The sequence below is a fragment of the Uloborus diversus genome, chromosome 3 (assembly GCF_026930045.1).
Source record: "Uloborus diversus isolate 005 chromosome 3, Udiv.v.3.1, whole genome shotgun sequence".
NCBI lineage: Eukaryota > Metazoa > Arthropoda > Arachnida > Araneae > Uloboridae > Uloborus > Uloborus diversus.
The window spans coordinates 67,138,564-67,156,587 of NC_072733.1; positions in this window are offsets into that span (position 1 = coordinate 67,138,564).

An 18,024-nucleotide genomic window follows, 5' to 3' on the forward strand; every position below is an offset into this window, starting at 1 on the left:
GCATGATTGGAGAGTTTGAAGAAAATCAAAGTCTGAAGTCTGACGTCACTACTGAAAAGCTAGATACTAGATACATGAAGACACTAGAAGCTTTTGTATTCGATATGAAACTCATGTTTACAGCCTTGTTGAAACAATTAAAGAACACGGGAATCCTTTCGTAGATGACGATTTAACTGCAGTAAACAGCAGCAAAATTATTCTCTCGGAAGAAAGTGCCATTTCTGTGATGTCAGCTCAAGTCAATTCAATACATTTGTAGAAGATCGCTTAGTGTTAAGAAAATTATCCATACATGATGTTATTAAAAGAAACAATCTCCTCATGATGAGCAGAAAATATTTCTGTTCAGTCCAAAGACAAGCAAAACATTGTTGATTTGAGGAGGGCATCACTTTTTTTGCTAAAAGCTATATGTTGCCGGCCAAGCAACTCAAATGGATGTAAAATAATTTTTCTCCATGAAAACAGCTCGTGTCCACTTTCTATATCCAACCTTAGCAAATTTAGAAAACTAAGAAAAACGGCCAACGTAGTTTCTTGTATCGTCCAATCTACTAGACTGGTTTTGACGGCTATTCCGGAACCAAATTGTTCATTGATGGGGCTGCACTGATTCACATGCTTTTTCCTCAGTCTACTCAACCTGTCCAACAATACTGCGATCAGATTTTGAAGCCGTACATATTAATGAGACTAAAAAGCATTCATAGGATAGATTTAGTTTTTGACCGGTATTCAAAAGAAGTTTGAACAGCGACACGAGACAATCGAGAGAATCTGGACCAAGAATAAGTATTAAATCCAATGTTTTGATACCAAAGTCATTCACTAAATTTCTTGCGAAAGATAAAAATAAAGAGAAGCTTTTCGAATTTCTGGCAGAAAATCTCATGAAGATGGATCTACCAGATGTGAAGCAGGTTGTATGCACCTACAAAGACACTGTAATTGCTTCAGTCAAGAACAATTTTGAAACCATGTCTCCTGTATCCCACGAAGAAGCCGATGCGATGCTATTCCTTTATATGCAGCATGCAATATAATACTCGGGTCATGCTAAGATCACCGTGAAAATTGTTGTTGGGGATGATGTAGTGATTGCTATGTTTCGAGTTCCGAAACTGCAAGAGCTATGGGTGGAGTATGGAAGTGGAGAATATCAGCGGTATCTTTCCATCCATGTTTTGCACCGTAAAGTTCCACAAGATGTACCAGATCTTTTGCCTTTTTTCCATGCCGTTACATGAGTTGATCCGGTGTCTAGTTTTGCCAGCATTGGTAAAACTAGGTACTGCATGGAAAATGTCAATGGCGTTTAGAGACGTTGACAAAGTTTTTTTTTTTTGTACTATACTAAAGTACCCGAAAGCATCAGTGAAGACAATAAGCATTTCCTACTTATTCAGCGCTTGGTCGTCCTGACATATCATTCATCAAGCTCAGTGGAAACCGTAAATGCGGCTAGGAGAATTTTCTCCACCCAGCAAAACAGACCAGTTGAATGTATTCCACGATCTAGCAACGTTCTTCTGCATGACCTAAAGAGAGCAATGTTGCAGTGTTCACTATGGACAAAATGTCTTCAGCAAAATTTTCAGGTCTTGGATCCATGTCAGTGGGGATGGAAAAAAATTGGTGAAGAGTTGGATCCTCTTTGGTATGCACACCCCGAAATAACAATTGAGAAATTACAGGAACTTATATCATGCAAGTGCAAAGAGATGTCTACACGCTGTCGATGCGTCAGATCAGGTCTGAATTGTACACTTCTTTGTAGGTGTGAGGGTCAGTGTAATACGTAAAACGTTCCTTAAAAAAACTTATTAAAGGTTTCATTATATCAGGTACTTTTTCTTTGTATTAAAACGTGTAATTTTCATCTATTTCTTTTAAATGTTTAAAATGTAAGCATGTTTAACAAAATTGTTTTATTATACGCTAGCATTAATAGTTAAGTCCTCGATCGATTTGGGGTGGTGACTTTAATTATTTCTGTATTTTAACTTCCCTTTCATTCAGTATACAGGTAAAATACTGACAAAAGGTGTTAAAACATGAAGAACAAATTTAAATTTAATGAAACTGGAAAGGTTCTTTTATAATGCAGGTATAACAATAAAAATTTTACTCCAATATCGGCGAATACAGGAAAGTCATTGTTTGCCTATCAATTTTCACGTTGATACTGTAATAATTATTAAACTATTTGTCTTCTTTACTAATAATAAAGCTCGAAGTTTGTCTAGATATCTGTCGGGGTGTCTGTCCGGATGTCTCTCCGTGACGCGCAAAGCGTCTAAACCGTTCGGCCTATTTTCACGAAATTTGGCACAGAATTAGTTTGTAGCAGTGGGGTGGGCACCTCGAAGCGATTTTTCGAAAATTCGATTTTATTCTTTTTCTATTTCAATTTTAAGGACATATTACCGCGCAAATTATCATAACGTGGACGAGTAAATTACCAAATAATCATAACGTGGAACTGTAACACAAAAAAAAATTGTTGAGAAGGCCAGGGCCCACCCAGGGCTGTCTTGCAACTGAGGAAGGAAGGAAGGAAGGAAGGAACCATAAAATGGCCGAGCAAATTAACATAGCAAATTGGCGAAAAATTCATCATTCATTGCAGATACAGGCGAATCAAATGACCTTTTAATTTTTTTACTGCGAGCAAAGCCGTGCGGGTACCGCTAGTATAAAATTAAACTAAGCACTGTTGAAGAGCTTTTTTAAACGGCTTTCAGATAATGTATTTGAATTTTACAAAATTATGACCTATTATGTAGTTTTAAGCAGTTAAACCAACGTACTAACCGATACATGGCGGCCATTTTGATAAAGTCACCACAGGGGGGTTTTGACCTCAAATCAATTGCCTCCCGGCGTTTTTTCGCTCACTTATATGAACATAAGTGCTGTACAAAATTTCATACTGGTATCCGGAAGTGAAATGTTTTTGCACAAACTCCACCGACTATTACCGAATAGGTGGCGCTAAAAACAGGGTAGATATTTCACAATTTTACTTTGCCCCACAATCCCCTATATGTGTGATTCAGAAAAGTTCAATGAATTTTTGAAGCAAAATATAATTAATTAAAATAATTATACGTTATTCCAAACCGTTATATTGTATTATTATTTTATGCTGTTATTGTATACATGCTATCAAAAACGACAAGAACATATTATAAGTCATAATTACATGTTATTTCAAAAAAATTCATTGAGTCAACTCTAGATTATTTCTCAACTTGGAAGCCAAATGTTAATAGTATAATAAATAAACTTTGTTGTAGTTTTAAGTAGTTTAACAAGGGAAAAAAATCTTAAGGGTAGATTATACATAAATGTAGTTGCTATTTACCAACCGAAAACCACCGGTACTAATTCGTAAAGAAAATACTTTCGCTTCAGAGCAAAATAATCTTTTAAGGCTGAGCTCAGATAGAATAAAAATTTAGAAAAATGGCACCTCTTAGCGTGCTCCAGAACATAACATCTGATTATTACAATCAGCTTATACGTTATTTTTTGTTTTATAGTTGCTTTAACGCATAGGTTTAATGGAAAGTCATTAAAAAATTAGTTGGTAAGTATTTAAAAATTTTTCAATACTTTAACATTTTTAGTATATTTGCTTTTATTTTAAACTAGCTGCGTCGCCCGGCTTTTCACGGTCTACCTCGGAAATAAAAGTCATGTCAAGTGACGCGTGTTCAACAATCAGGCTTGAGAAATAATTAAAAAAAAAAAAAATCTAAAATTTCCCGACAAATCGCGGAAAAATAACCAAAAAGGAAAAAATCCCCCGATTACAGGAAAAGCCTCAAAACAAGATCAAGAATTTTATTTGTTCACAGTCGATAAAAAAATGCCAACAGATATTTTCTTCTTAATGATTTTATTCACGCTAATTTAAATTGAGTTTGACAAATTTCCGATTTAATAATGATGTTCCTAAACTTATAAAAAGCTTATAACTTTTCTTCTGGTGATTTGACAGCCTTGGTGGTTTTGAAATCCGAGGCAAGAAAATATACTTCAGGGGTATTTTTCGTGGGCTTTCGAATGAAACTAAAATCAAAACAATCATATTATTATTTCGAATAGAAAGAGCCATTTAATGCCATTTTCTGGTAATAAAATTACAATTCAAACTGTTCGGTACTTTTTTTGGCGTTCGAAAACCCTCCTTACGATTCTTCTCAGGTGTTCAAGTACCTCCCTGCCAAATTTGTTCGAGATCTGACGTAAACTGTGGACTTGTATAAAGAACATACATACGTACATATATATTCTTTGTTTTATTTATATAAATGATAAATTTAATAGAGAATTACTTAATTGGTTCATAAAAAAAATCATGGAAAACTATGGGGAGAATTGCATTCATAAAATGTTTTAAACTTACAAATTTAACACTTAGTATCCTTAAAATAAATTAAGATGTTTCATAAACTTTTGCCAGTTTAACAAAAATACATATCTTGCCTTTCTAAAAAATGCCAAACTGTACCCTTTGTGAAAAGTAGAAAATTTGAAAAGTTTGGAGTGCAAAACCACTTTTTTTGAAAGTGGGCCACATTTTTTTTCTTTCGCTTTTATTTTAAACACAAATGCAAACCAGAATATTAAATATTCGGCATAAGAACAACTATAAAATATTTTTCTCTTTTTAAAACGAATTTACATTGAAAAATGTGATTCCTCTTAACTATTCTATAATGCCTCGAGTTCCGTTTCATTTCACAAGTCCACTTGTTGCTATGGTTAAAATATTTTATCAGTATTTTTTCCGTTTACTTCGTTGCTTCCAAAAGCTTTTACTGAAAGAATCCATCTAGGCATTAAAGAACGATTCAGAATTCTTTAAACGTTTATTTCTATTCAGAACATCTGCTGGTGAAAGTTTCCTTTCAATTGTTTTAAATGTAGTCAGGTACTTCTGAAATGTATCGGAACATCTGCGAAAAAATAAAAGTAAGTTTGTCTTAAAGCATATTGATTTTGTTCTTACAGTAACAGGACAATATTTATTGCGAATGAGACACTTTAATTGTTTTTAGCTGTGTCTATAATCGATATACAGAGATTTGCAATTGAGATTATAGTTGTCATTGTAATCTGAAATCCATTTCCAATCAGATGCAGTGAATGAACACCCCGCAGTGAATCAGCAACTACAGTGAAATCCCGTTACAACGAACTTCGGGGGACCGCATATTTTGTTCGTTGTAACGGGAATTTCGTTGTAACGGAATTCAAACTCAAACTAAGTAGAGGCAATGAAATCGGGACTGAAAATTTATTTCTTTGAAACGGATATTTAATCGTATTGGTATTCGTTGTAACGGGACTTCACTGTAGTAATTTTTTAAAATAATGTTTCAGAAGTCTTTTCTTGGATGAATCAGTAGTAGTAACTTCTTTGCATAAGGGAGACAGGGTATACACTCAAACTTGCTTTTTTTTTTGTGCGGTATATCATAAATTCAATCATATTAGGACTCAATTGAAGTTTTTAATAAAACGGTCAACATTATTTATAAAACGAACGGTTTTCTATGCAGTCCCTATCCACCACACAAAAACAGGTTTGAGTTTAGTTGATACACATTTTTTATTTTGATTTTTCTGATTTTTGTTACTAATGTTCCACACCAAAATAAAATTTCACGCAATACTATTACTATCTTCTTATCAAATGATTTCAGCACTTTTGCTGACATAATTTATTTCGAATTAAAAAAAAAATATATATATATATATCAACTATATCCATCGTGGTCAAGTTGATACACAAATCAACAAGCTGTTATGCTGACATAATAAGCAACGAAAGGAAGTTTCTGAGAGTTGTTTTTAATGAACTCTCTTACAAAATATTTCAAGTTTTAATGCTAAATAGAAGATAAAAGTAAATTTGATTTACAGATCAGACACACATAAGTAAGGTCATTTTCTCTGAAACACGCTCTTCCAAATATTTCAAAAGAAATATTCTTCATTACTGTATTTTGCTCATTTCTAAGCATTTCTGGAAAAACAAAAAGGCACTCAAAATTTGTGAGTTGAATAATTACACGATATCAACCTGACCCAAGTTAGATGCATCAGCTTTACCCAAACGAAGTATAACATTAACTAAAAAACGATGGAATAACAACTTCGATTATAAGCAACTCCTATTAGGTAAGACTACACGTCCTATTCAAGGAATACAGTAGTATCTTACTAAGTATGATAAAACTACTTTAACACCCTGTACGACAGATGAACGCAAACCATAAAAATGTACTTTTATGCACGAAAGTTTTTTTTTTTGACTCGTAACTCTCAAACAAGAAAAGACAGATTCTCTACTGCATATACGTAGTATAAGTCGATTGCTTCTTTTTAGATACAACGTTCTCCTGATGCATAGTTCTGCTGGCTACATACCCACTAAAAAGTTAAAGCCTTTACAGTTGGATCTTGACTTACGCGGCGGATGCGTTCCAAGACTCCTCGGGTAGGTCGAAATTTCGCGTTGTGGAAAAGGGAATGTATATGATTTTTTTTATTAACATACCCAATCATTTTAGACATTTTTAAACACCTTTCAAACTGCTTTAGACCATTTTTAAGTTAATAGATATATTACAGTTTTTTACATAAAGAGCTGGATTTTTACTGTATTAAAAAAAAAATCTGCATTATTAAACATAAGATACTGTTACGATGTATAAAATCAATGATGAATGAGAAAAAGAGAGAGACAGACAGACAGAGACATAAAATAAAACTGTACCGTACGTACAGTATGTAGTAATAATCAAACACTGCACTGTAATAATAGCACTCTACAGTAAATAAAATTATAGTTTCATTTATAACTTAAAAGTTGAAGATTTATGCTGCGCAATCAGATCGTTATTCTAATATATTTTTAAATACAATAGCTTCTCATTTAGTTTTATAACTTTTCCGTCTATGGTAACACCCCTCTTTCATGGTCTCTAACCCACAATACAAAATCAGCTTCCAATTTCATACTGTTTGCATTTTGCTTAGGCACTACACCAATATCGTTTATATGAAAAACTATGTTCTGAATTTATACGGATTGCCTTTTCTTGACTTTTAACGTGCGGAAGATCCACTCATACCTAATTTTTGTACTACCTTCGATGCTTTTTTTAGTTGTTCAAGCGTATCAAGAATCTTTACATTTTCTTAAATTGTCGCAAACTTCCGCTTTTTGTTTCCATCTTAACAAACTTTAAATGAAACAGCATGCCTAGCTGCCACAATATTTCATCGCCTTTCATATTTAGAAGAAATAAATGAGACATGTCGAGTGGTTTTATATATATATACACCCTAACAAAGCTATATTTCAATTAAACAAGTGCGGTTTGTAGAAACTTGCTCAGCCATTGATGCTAAAAGGATAAAAGTACTCTCACGAAGTCAATATTTAATAGGGTCTGGTGGGGTAAAGTGGTCATAAAATCGTAGGTTTTCAACTTTGGTGGGTAATAAATACAACAAATTATTTAAACACTTCAACTTTTTTGTTGTTATTTTACATTGCATTATTAAAGAACACAGTACATTGAAGTTTAGAAGAAAAAAAAATGATTTAATTAGTTTTATAACACTTTTTTTTTCCTTTGTATTTATGACCACTTTACCCCATGGGATGGGGGAAAGTGGTCATAGCATGGGGGAAAGTGGTCATAGTTAAAAATAAATGCAAAACCATATTAAATAACCCTAATATTTGTATATTTCAGTTATTTTTATGGTTACAAGTATATGCACTAATATTTGTGTGTATACACGAGTATATCGTGTAAACATGAGTAAACACGTTCATATATGAGTAGATACATGTATACATCAGATACATGCAACCACGTGCCTACTTAAGTATATACGTGTATACACGAGTATGTAAGCATGTATACGTGATTACCTAAAGGAATGTTGACGAGTCTACACGAGTATATATGTGTCATGTTTATATACGTGTCACGTGTATATATGCGTATAAACGAATGTCATATGCATGTATGCACTTGCATCTCGAGTATTCGTGCATACCTGAGTATATATGTGTATAGTAGACGTATATACGCATATATGTACAAGTGTACATGTGGATACATACATAATTGTACATAAATGTATGTACGAGTATACACGAGTTAATTCGTGGATGCGTGTTTGTACATGTCTACTAACGTATATACATGTATATGTGGAAGCACGAGTATATAAGTATGTATACGTGTAAACACAATTATACACCTTAAAAGACGTATATACTTACATTTACGTGTATACACCAGTACATGTATGTATACACGAGAAAATACGCTTATATACATGTATGCCAACAGAGTGAATCCAAGTTCTTGAGCAAAAATCTAAGGGGTGTGAGGGGGGAGGATAAAAAGCAAAGAATAATAAGGAGCTCATGGTCGCTGACGCGCTACATGCACACAAAGTCAGAAACTGATGAACGCAAAACAGGTCACAAACTTTTTACACAAAGATGATTTTACTAAAAGTTTTTGTTTTTAAGAAATATTTAGAGCATTTGTTAAAAGTTAAGGCCCGTAGTAGTTCTAATACACGCAACGCGACAAAGGCGCAGCGACGGATGAAAGTTTTTCAAAAGTCTCGTTATTAAAACAGAGAGTGCTTTGTGATTGCAACGCATGTATTACAGCTGCAGGCCGCAAATTTCTTCAATCGCTTTAAAACTTTCTTACGACCTAAAATGTTGTGTAAAATTGTCTTAGTGTAACAAATTTGTGACCTGTTTTGCATCCATCAGTCTTTGGCTTTGCATGCATGTAGCGCGTCAGCATTGTGTTTATGACCATACGTTCCTTATGATTCTTGCTTCTTATCCTCCCTCTAAAACCTTTTAAAAAATTTCCTAAGAGTTTAAACTCACCCTGTATATTTGTATATCATATGTTTGTATGTAAGTATCTACTCGAGTATGTACGTGTATATACGTGTCTAACTGAGTATATAAGTTTTCGTATACATACGAGTAAAAGCAAGTATATACGTGTATAGTCGAATGTATGTCTGCATAGACAAAAAATACCCATATCGCAGATACCCATATAAGTATTTACTGGTGCATTTATGTGAATACGTTTATATACGCGCCTACACGAGTATATGCGTATGCATACGTATATACTCGTATATTTAACCCCATTTACTGTAAGAACAATACATATTAAGTGAAATTAATATTTAATTTATATCTGCCTTATACTTTAAGATTCAGTGACATTAGAAGAACAATATTCGTTAAGCCTAATATTATGACCACTTTACCCCATCTTACTGAAATTGTTCTAAAAAATTACCTAAAATATATTCAACTAACAGCTAATGAGCAAGCAATCTTAAGACATGTAGGAAGCTTCCTGTGCTGTCAATCTGTTCATAATTCTAACAAACAAAATTTCCCAAAGAAGTTAAAAGAGGTGTTTAGATTTTTAAAATTTTCATATTTACACAAAATATTTTTTTTTGCCAAATATAATTTTGCCAGTTCTGAAATTTTGTATTCAAAATGTAGTTTCTAACTCCCCGAACCAAAAATAAAATTTTCACATTCATTCGAACATTTATTTCCAAGCTATAGTCATTTATTTGACGTATGACCACTTTACCCCATTGACCACTTTCCCCCACCAGACCCTAGTCAATAACGAAGCCGAAATTTAGTACCACGATTCCTTACCAAATATTTTCGCGTTACGAGCGAGAAATTCGCTTTACACTGTAAAAAAAATCCGAAACGTTACTGGTTATTTCCGTGGAACGTTTCGTAATTTCAGAGGTTTTCACTTATTTCCCCAAAAAATCAAGTATCTTCGCAAAAAAGTTTCCTGAATTCCTAAAAGATGCACGAATGCAGACCTTGCACTGATGTGAAAAATATTTTTTGCTACCAGTTTAAATATTGATGGAGCATGTTTATTAAGTGTATCGGCTTTAGTTTGTTGATGGCTCGTCCAGATTGACTAAGCTTCCAATGGGAGCAAATAAATCACTGGGTAGCTACAGTTTTGCGTGGCAGGAATTGCAGGCAAGGAATATGCTTGGTTCTTGCTTGCAATTTTCCCGTAGCTTGGCCGTGGTTGCTCTAATATTTCTGGAGCTTTCTTGGTAAATCAGGAAGGTTCTAATCAAATAAATTTAACCTACTTAATTTTTCTAGAAGGTTCACGACTGGCTTTAATAGGGGAAATTTCTTAATATTTCAGAAAGATTACTGACTTTTATCGGAAAACGTTCCTGGTTTTTGTAAGATATGTTACTGGCTGTAATTGGGCGCATCAGCTGCCTATTATTTTCCAGGAACGTTTCTGAATCGTTTTTACAGTGTAGCTCTAAAATTCATTGCTCTTGAAAAACTCGTGTTATAGGCATTTCGCGTAAGTCGAATCGCGTTGTAGCTGGAGTCGATTGTATATCAACTCAGACCTGTATCTCTTGTACCCGTTCTCGATTATACTACTTCCAAAAAGAAAACGTGTGGAAAATGCTGTCTTTATCCATTGGTTGCGAGTGTTTACTCACTAGGTTGATGCTTTTTTTTTTCCATATCAGCTCCTAACAAACCCGACTTGGAACCGTAAACGTTCTCTGAATTTAAAAAAAAACAATAACATTTATTAATTGAAATGCTTTTGTTCTCTTGTACCAAAGAATGTTAAATATAAGAATTAGAGAGAAAATGAAGGTAATTTTTTTTTTTTTTAAATCCTTCGCAATTTTTTACCAGGGTTAAAAGAACGCGCGTCCCATCATTTGCATGCGCCAAAAAAAAGTTTTTCCTCTGTCCTGTAAAATTACCATATGTGACTTACGTCCTTCTGGCTCTGAGGTACAGATTTAATGCCTTGGAATTGAAAACTTAAAACTACATGTACAAGAAACAACGTCTTAAACTTCTGTTTAAAAAGACTGATGATCCGCCCCGTTGTCCTGTGTATGCATATAATGCGCGTATGGTAGTGAGTATATTACTCTCATACACATGCACGGGGGATTAAAAAAAAAACAAAACACATCGAAATATCCGAGAAAGAATAGCCTTGACTAATATGACGTTATTCAGGGTTGAAAATAATTTGAAATATTTCTCTCCAACATAAATTTCTTATCATTTGTTATACAGTAAAACCTGTAAATTTGACCACCCTTGTAAGTTGACCACTTTTTTTTCATTAAGAAATTATTTTATTTTATTATTAATATTTTTTAATAGCTTTCATAGAATAATTTTAATGCATTGATGCCAGACCAGTATTTTACCAACTAGATAAAACCAGCAGCACAAAGCTTATGCTACTCTTTACTCTTCAAACTTGTTTTTCTTTTTATTTTGTTCTATTTGCGATAGCCTTTTGTAGTCTCTCTTCCAGGAAAACAAGTATCAATAGATAATTACGAAGTTTTTTTTTTTTTTTATTTTTTATTTAAATTTGCAATATTTTGTGGCAAGACTGGTGTTCTTACCTCTAGGTAAGATTATCTTTTTCTATTAGCTGGTTTATTGCGGTTGGCTCTACTCTGCAACGCAACACAACCATTGAACTACAACAAAAGTGGACTGAATAACTTTTATTATGCTTAAGTTCATACACTTGAGAGCAGCATTCTTTCAGCCGCTCTGACTTTAAACTCCCTGAATTGGTTGCAGCCAGAGGTTTTTAACTAAACATAGGTGGCGCTTTAACATACCGGGCCACGTTGAAACATATATGGTTTCAAAAATTATATGATAAACTATAGAAAAAAAACAATTGAGAACTAACTACTATCAAGTATACATTACTGGCAACAAATATGAAATACACATTATTAAAGTTTGTAAAATAATAAAACAGATGTAAAGAAGCCTTTTTACAAAACATAATTATTTACCAATCCATTAGTAACAGTCACCTAAAGTTCATCAGTCCATATTAGGCAAAACTGCTACTTTATGAATTGGTCGGCGAAAAATTCCAGTATCGGTCTTTATGTTAACAACTCGCACATTCTGATCCGAACCAGGGAAAACTTCCATTACTCTACCTAACCTCCACCTTAGAGGAGGAACGTTGTCCTCTTTAATTAAAACTAAATCATTTACTTTAATATTTGATTGTTCTCGTACCCATTTGGATCGCTGTTGCAACGCGGAAACATATTCATGTAACCATCGTTTCCAGAAACTCTGAAAAATCTGTTGAGTTAATTTCCAGCGATAAGAAGGGGGAATTTTTTCGTTGAGAAGATTTTCTTCTGGTATTGAAGAAAGCGATGTACCAACCAAGAAATGCCCAGGAGTAAGAGCAGACATTTCGGATGGATCCTCTGACAAGGGGCTCAACGGTCGGGAATTTAAACAAGATTCAATTTGTGTCGTTAGCGTTGAAAATTCTTCCAAAGTCAATTTTTGGTCTCCTATTGTAAGTTTTAGGAGAGATTTAGCGGATTTGACAGCTGCCTCCCAAATTCCTCCAAAGGTGGATTAAAGTTCCATTTAATTCCCTCATTGGCGAAATAATTATGAACGGGTTCTTCCTTCTGGAGAAGTGCAATAACTCTATTCAATTCTTTATTTGCAGCTACAAAATTTGACCCACAATCCGAAAATACCTCACTTGGTTTTCCTCGTCTCGCCACAAATCGTTTTAGTGCAGCTATAAAACAGTCTGCAGATAAGTTGCCAACAATTTCAATGTGCACAGCCTTTACGGCTAAACACACAAAAATACAAATGTAAACTTTTAAGGTTCTAACCCCGCGGCCAGATCGCGGTTTTACTAGAAAGGGTCCTGCAAAGTCTAGACCGGTTTTTGAAAACACTCGTGATGGCATTACTCTAGCACGCGGCAAATCAGCCATCACCTGGGTTGCTGTTTTTCCCTTGAGTTTGAAACACTTAATGCATTTCCAAATTTCCTTTTTAATGGCCGACTTAGCGTTAATTATCCAAAACTCCTTACGTATAACAGATAACAAAAGAATAGTACCCGCATGTAAATATGTTTCATGATAGGAGCGAATGATAATGGTAGTTAAGTGGTGATTCTTTGGCAGGAGAATGGGATGTTTTCTTTCATTTGAGAAAGGAGCATTTTCCAGTCTACCACCAACACGTATTACACCATCTTCATTTATAAATGGCTTTAAGGAAAGTAATTTACTATTGGCAGGAAGTGGTTTTTTATTCTCCAAATGAAGATACTCAGTGGAAAACTCTTGCTTTTGAACTATCTTCACCAAAATATTTCTAGCGGCTTTCATTTCATCACTAGTCAGATAGCCAATGTTTCGATTTTTGGGATATCGAGCATCTTTAATGAAACGTAGGCACCATGCTATCATGCGGCGTAATTTAACATATGATGAAACTTTAACAATTATTGGAAAATCAACAGACGATGTTCCATATAAACACGAAGCCTTTTTTCGCTCTTCTTTTAGAGCGTCCGTTGACAATGGTACTTCTACATGTGGAATTTCCTCGTGTCTAAGCCAAGGAGGACCAGACCACCATAAGTCAAACTTAAGCAGTTCAGAGGGTAAAAGTCCTCTACTTGCACAGTCTGCTGGATTTTGGTCTGAAGGAATCCAGCGCCAGTGTTGAATAGGAAGGATCCCTTATATTTCAGAAACCCGGTTAGCAACAAATATTTGCCAACGTGACGGCTCAGATCTTAACCATGCTAAAACGATTGTGGAATCTGTGAAGGTGTGTATTGCATCAATTTGAATATGTAATGACGAAAGAACGATTTGTAGTAAATGCACTAACAACACAGCTGAGCAAAGTTCAAGGCGCGGAATCGATATTGTTTTCAATGGTGAAACACGAGTCTTCGATGTCAACAAGCTAACTTGATGACTGGACGTATCAGAAGATTTTAAGTAAATTACTGCAGCGTATGCCTTCTCAGAGGCATCACAAAAACAATACAGTTCAATATTAGACGCTTCGTGCAAAAGAACTCTTCGAGGCACAGTTACAGGTTCAAGTTGAGAAATATCGTTGCTATAGTTAATCCATCGCTCCTTAAGCTCCGGAGGCACAGGATCATCCCACGATAACTGACATTTCCACAAATCTTGAATCAAAATCTTTGCAGTTATAATAAAGGGCGACAACCAACCAAGGGGGTCGAAAATGCTTGACACACTAGACAAAATAGATCTTTTTGTAGGGAAGGCTCTGTGCTTATCCGAAAAATGAATGTTATACGTAAAGTCGTCGAGCGTTGGGTTCCATCTCAATCCCAATACTTTAATAAATTTAGAATCGGCGGTACTAGAAGAACATGCGGACAAGCCCTCTGATTTGCGTAGTTTTTCCAACACAAACGAATTGTTAGTACACCACTTGTGCAATTTAAATTGTCCTCTTCTAAGGAGATCATTCAGTTCATGGATAAGATCAATCGCCTCCTCTTGCGTTTTAGCGCCAAACAGGCAGTCATCAACGTAAAAATTATGCATGATTAGATCAACTGCCTTCGGAAATCTCGCTGCCTCATCAATTGCCAGCTGTTTAAGTACTCGCGTAGCTAAATAGCTAGCAGATGCGGTACCATACGTGACAGTACACAACCTATAAGTCGAAATTGGTTTAGTGGGGTCATCCCTCCACAGAATTTTTTGAAAATCTCTATCTGCATCATGAATCTCTATCTGGCGATACATTTTTTGTAAATCACTTGTAATTGCAATGTTATGACATCTAAACCTCAATAAAATAGCGAAAAGATCGTCCTGCACCTTTGGACCATTCATAAGCGTATCATTTAATGATACACCAGATGTAGTTTTTGCACTAGCATCAAAAACAACTCTTAATTTTGTGGTGGAACTAGACTCATTAATTACATGATGGTGCGGAATACAATAATGAGCATTTTCTTTGCATACCGTATTGTCGATTTCCATATGCCCAAGATCGAGATACTCTGTCATGAACTTTTTGTATTGCAAATAAATGTCAGGCATTTTTAGAAGTCTTTTTTCTAGACTATGAAACATTTTAAATGCGGTGGCCTTGGAGTTACCTAACGGTTTTCTATTAGGTTTAAACGGAAGTCTAACAGAATACCTTCCTTCTTTATTGCGCGTATAATTTTCTAAGAAATGCGTTTCACAAAGCCTTTCTTCCCTTGTAAGCGATTGTGTTGACGGAATTTGTTCTAATTCCCAAAACGACTTAACTAGCTCATCTGTACTAACACTTAAACTATTAACAGAACTAGATTCTAAGTCACAACAGCTGAGCGTTGTGGCTCCTGCGATTATCCACCCTAATCTAGAACATACTGCGAATGGAAGATTTTCACCCCGTTTTATTACCTCTCCGTTTACAAGCGAAAAAAATACATTTACCCCAAATAGAATGTCTATGCTTTCTTTCTTAAAATAAGAGGGATCTGCTAACAATAAATCCTTATACTCATTAAAACATTTCACAGGCGTAGTTGAATTGGGCAATTCTCCACAAATTTTATCAATGACGTAAGCGGAGGTTACTATCTTAAATTCAGTGTCAAAATGAGAGGAAAATACTAACTCGACTGCTCCATTACTTAGCGTATTATAACTTCCTAAACAGGAAACTGAAATTTGAGCAGGGTTAATTTTCAATCCCAATTGCTTGGCACATTCTTTCCTAATGAAATTTTTTTCTGATCCCGTATCCAGCAAACATTTACAACTTATCCACTCATTTTTAGAATTTCTAATCTTAATTACAGCAGTGCATAAAAGAACAGATGAATTGCTATTATTCATACTAGTTCCCAATTGATTACCATATGAATTATTTGCACATACTATAGACGTAACTTCATTTTTCCGATTTAAATCTAAACTCGTTTCTACTGAACAAGGAATAAATTCTTTAGCACTTATAGAAGGAAACCTAGGTATCGACCTATTTTCATTTTCTTGATGTAACATACTGTGGTGCCTCTTCCCACATTTGAAACAAGTATTACCGCTTTTACATTTTCTAATTAGATGCACATTAGAGAGGCAATTAAAACACAGTTTATTTTGTTTTACGAAATCAAATCTTTGCGGTACGGATAGACTGCGAAATTTTACACACTTTGATAAGTAATGATTATCTTTACAATATGAACATACAGAAACCGCAACCAAAGCGTTAACTTTAGAACTTGTGGGCTTTTGTACTTTACCGACTGAACCCTTACTGTTTTGAATTGTTCTAGCGTAACTTTTTAGAAACTCTATTAAATCCCTAAGTTTCGGAATTTCAGAATTCTTTGACTGGCGTTCCCACCATAATTTAGTGGAAGTATCTAATTTTTGTAATATTAAATACAACATTAAGGTATCCCCAAATTTATCAACCGATTGACCCAGCGTTTCTAATGAACGAATTATTTCATTGACATTATCTACGAAAGTCAACAAAGCAGAAGCGGATTCATTTTTAATGCTTTGAAGATACAAAAAGCGTTTAATGTGAGCAAAAGTTTGCTCTCTTGTATTTGAGTATCGTTCATCTAACACATTATACGCAATTTTAAAATTACTATCAGATACTGGAATAGAATTTACAATTTTCGCAGCATCACCTTTTAACGAGGTTTTTAAATATTGAAGCTTTTGAGCATCAGATAGAGATTCATTTTTTGTTACTGTTGCATTAAAAAGATCTTTAAACGTTAGCCAGTCGATAATATTGCCACTGAAATTGGGCAAGGAAAGTTTCGGCAGCTTTATTGTTTCACTTCCGTAATTTGTTTTATCTGCGCTATTTAAACTGGACACGTTTAACTCTGGTTTCTTCTGCTCGTTCAGTTTTTTCTCAGCACGAAATTTAATTAGTATTACTTTTTCGTTATACGCAAAAACACTTTCTAACTCGCTATCTAATTCTTCAAGATTTTCACTTAGCGCTTCAACCTTATAGTCAATATCTTTCAATTCAGCCTCTTTTTGCTTTAACAGTTCTAAATTTTCAGATATTTCCTCAAAGTTAACGTCTTGTTCTTTTAGATTGCCTTCAATTTTCTTTACGTAATTTGTCACTGCTCTTCTTACGATAGAACGTTTTGCTTTCACGCGTGTCAACTCAATTTCACTTTCCTTCGCGTCTTTAGACATTTTCTGGTTATTTAGCAGTCACTAATTTCTAACTTGAAATTGCTACTCACCTCCTTTCAAGTACAGGATTCGAATCGTAATGCGTAAGTTATTTCACTCCATGCGTCTTCAACTTGCGTTACATTTCTTCACGAGCCATTCTTTTTAATGTCCGGCTCGACTGACCATGTTCTTACCTCTAGGTAAGATTATCTTTTTCTATTAGCTGGTTTCTTGCGGTTGGCTCTACTCTGCAACGCAACACAACCATTGAACTACAACAAAAGTGGACTGTATAACTTTTATTATGCTTAAGTTCATACACTTGAGAGCAGCATTCTTTCAGCCGCTCTGACTTTAAACTCCCTGAATTGGTTGCAGCCAGAGGTTTTTAACTAAACATAGGTGGCGCTTTAACAACTGGAATCGTGCTAAAGAGTAAAGTTAATTATTTCTGGTGCAAGGAATTAAGAAATAGGACATTTTCATTTTCAGCTGCCTTTATGAACTAGGAGAGTTCAGCTTATTGCTCTTTGTGTTATAAGTTTAACATAAAATGGCTTCAAAAAGAAAGTTATTGAACTTGAGATTGATAAAAAGTATGAAATATTAAAATTAATTGAAAAGGGAGAAAGTCAGAGAAAATTACCTGACACATATGGAATTTCTAAAACTAGTGTCTAGTATAGTAAAAATCGAGGGGGAAAATTATTTAAATAACATTTTTAATTTTTCTTTCAAAGTAATGTTAAACAATAAAAGTGAGTTGAACAGAAAGAGTAAGTGTCAATTAGTCAAAAAATGAATACATGGTGCAAGAAATGACAAAAAAAAAAAAAAAAAAAGCATTACTACCCTTTATAA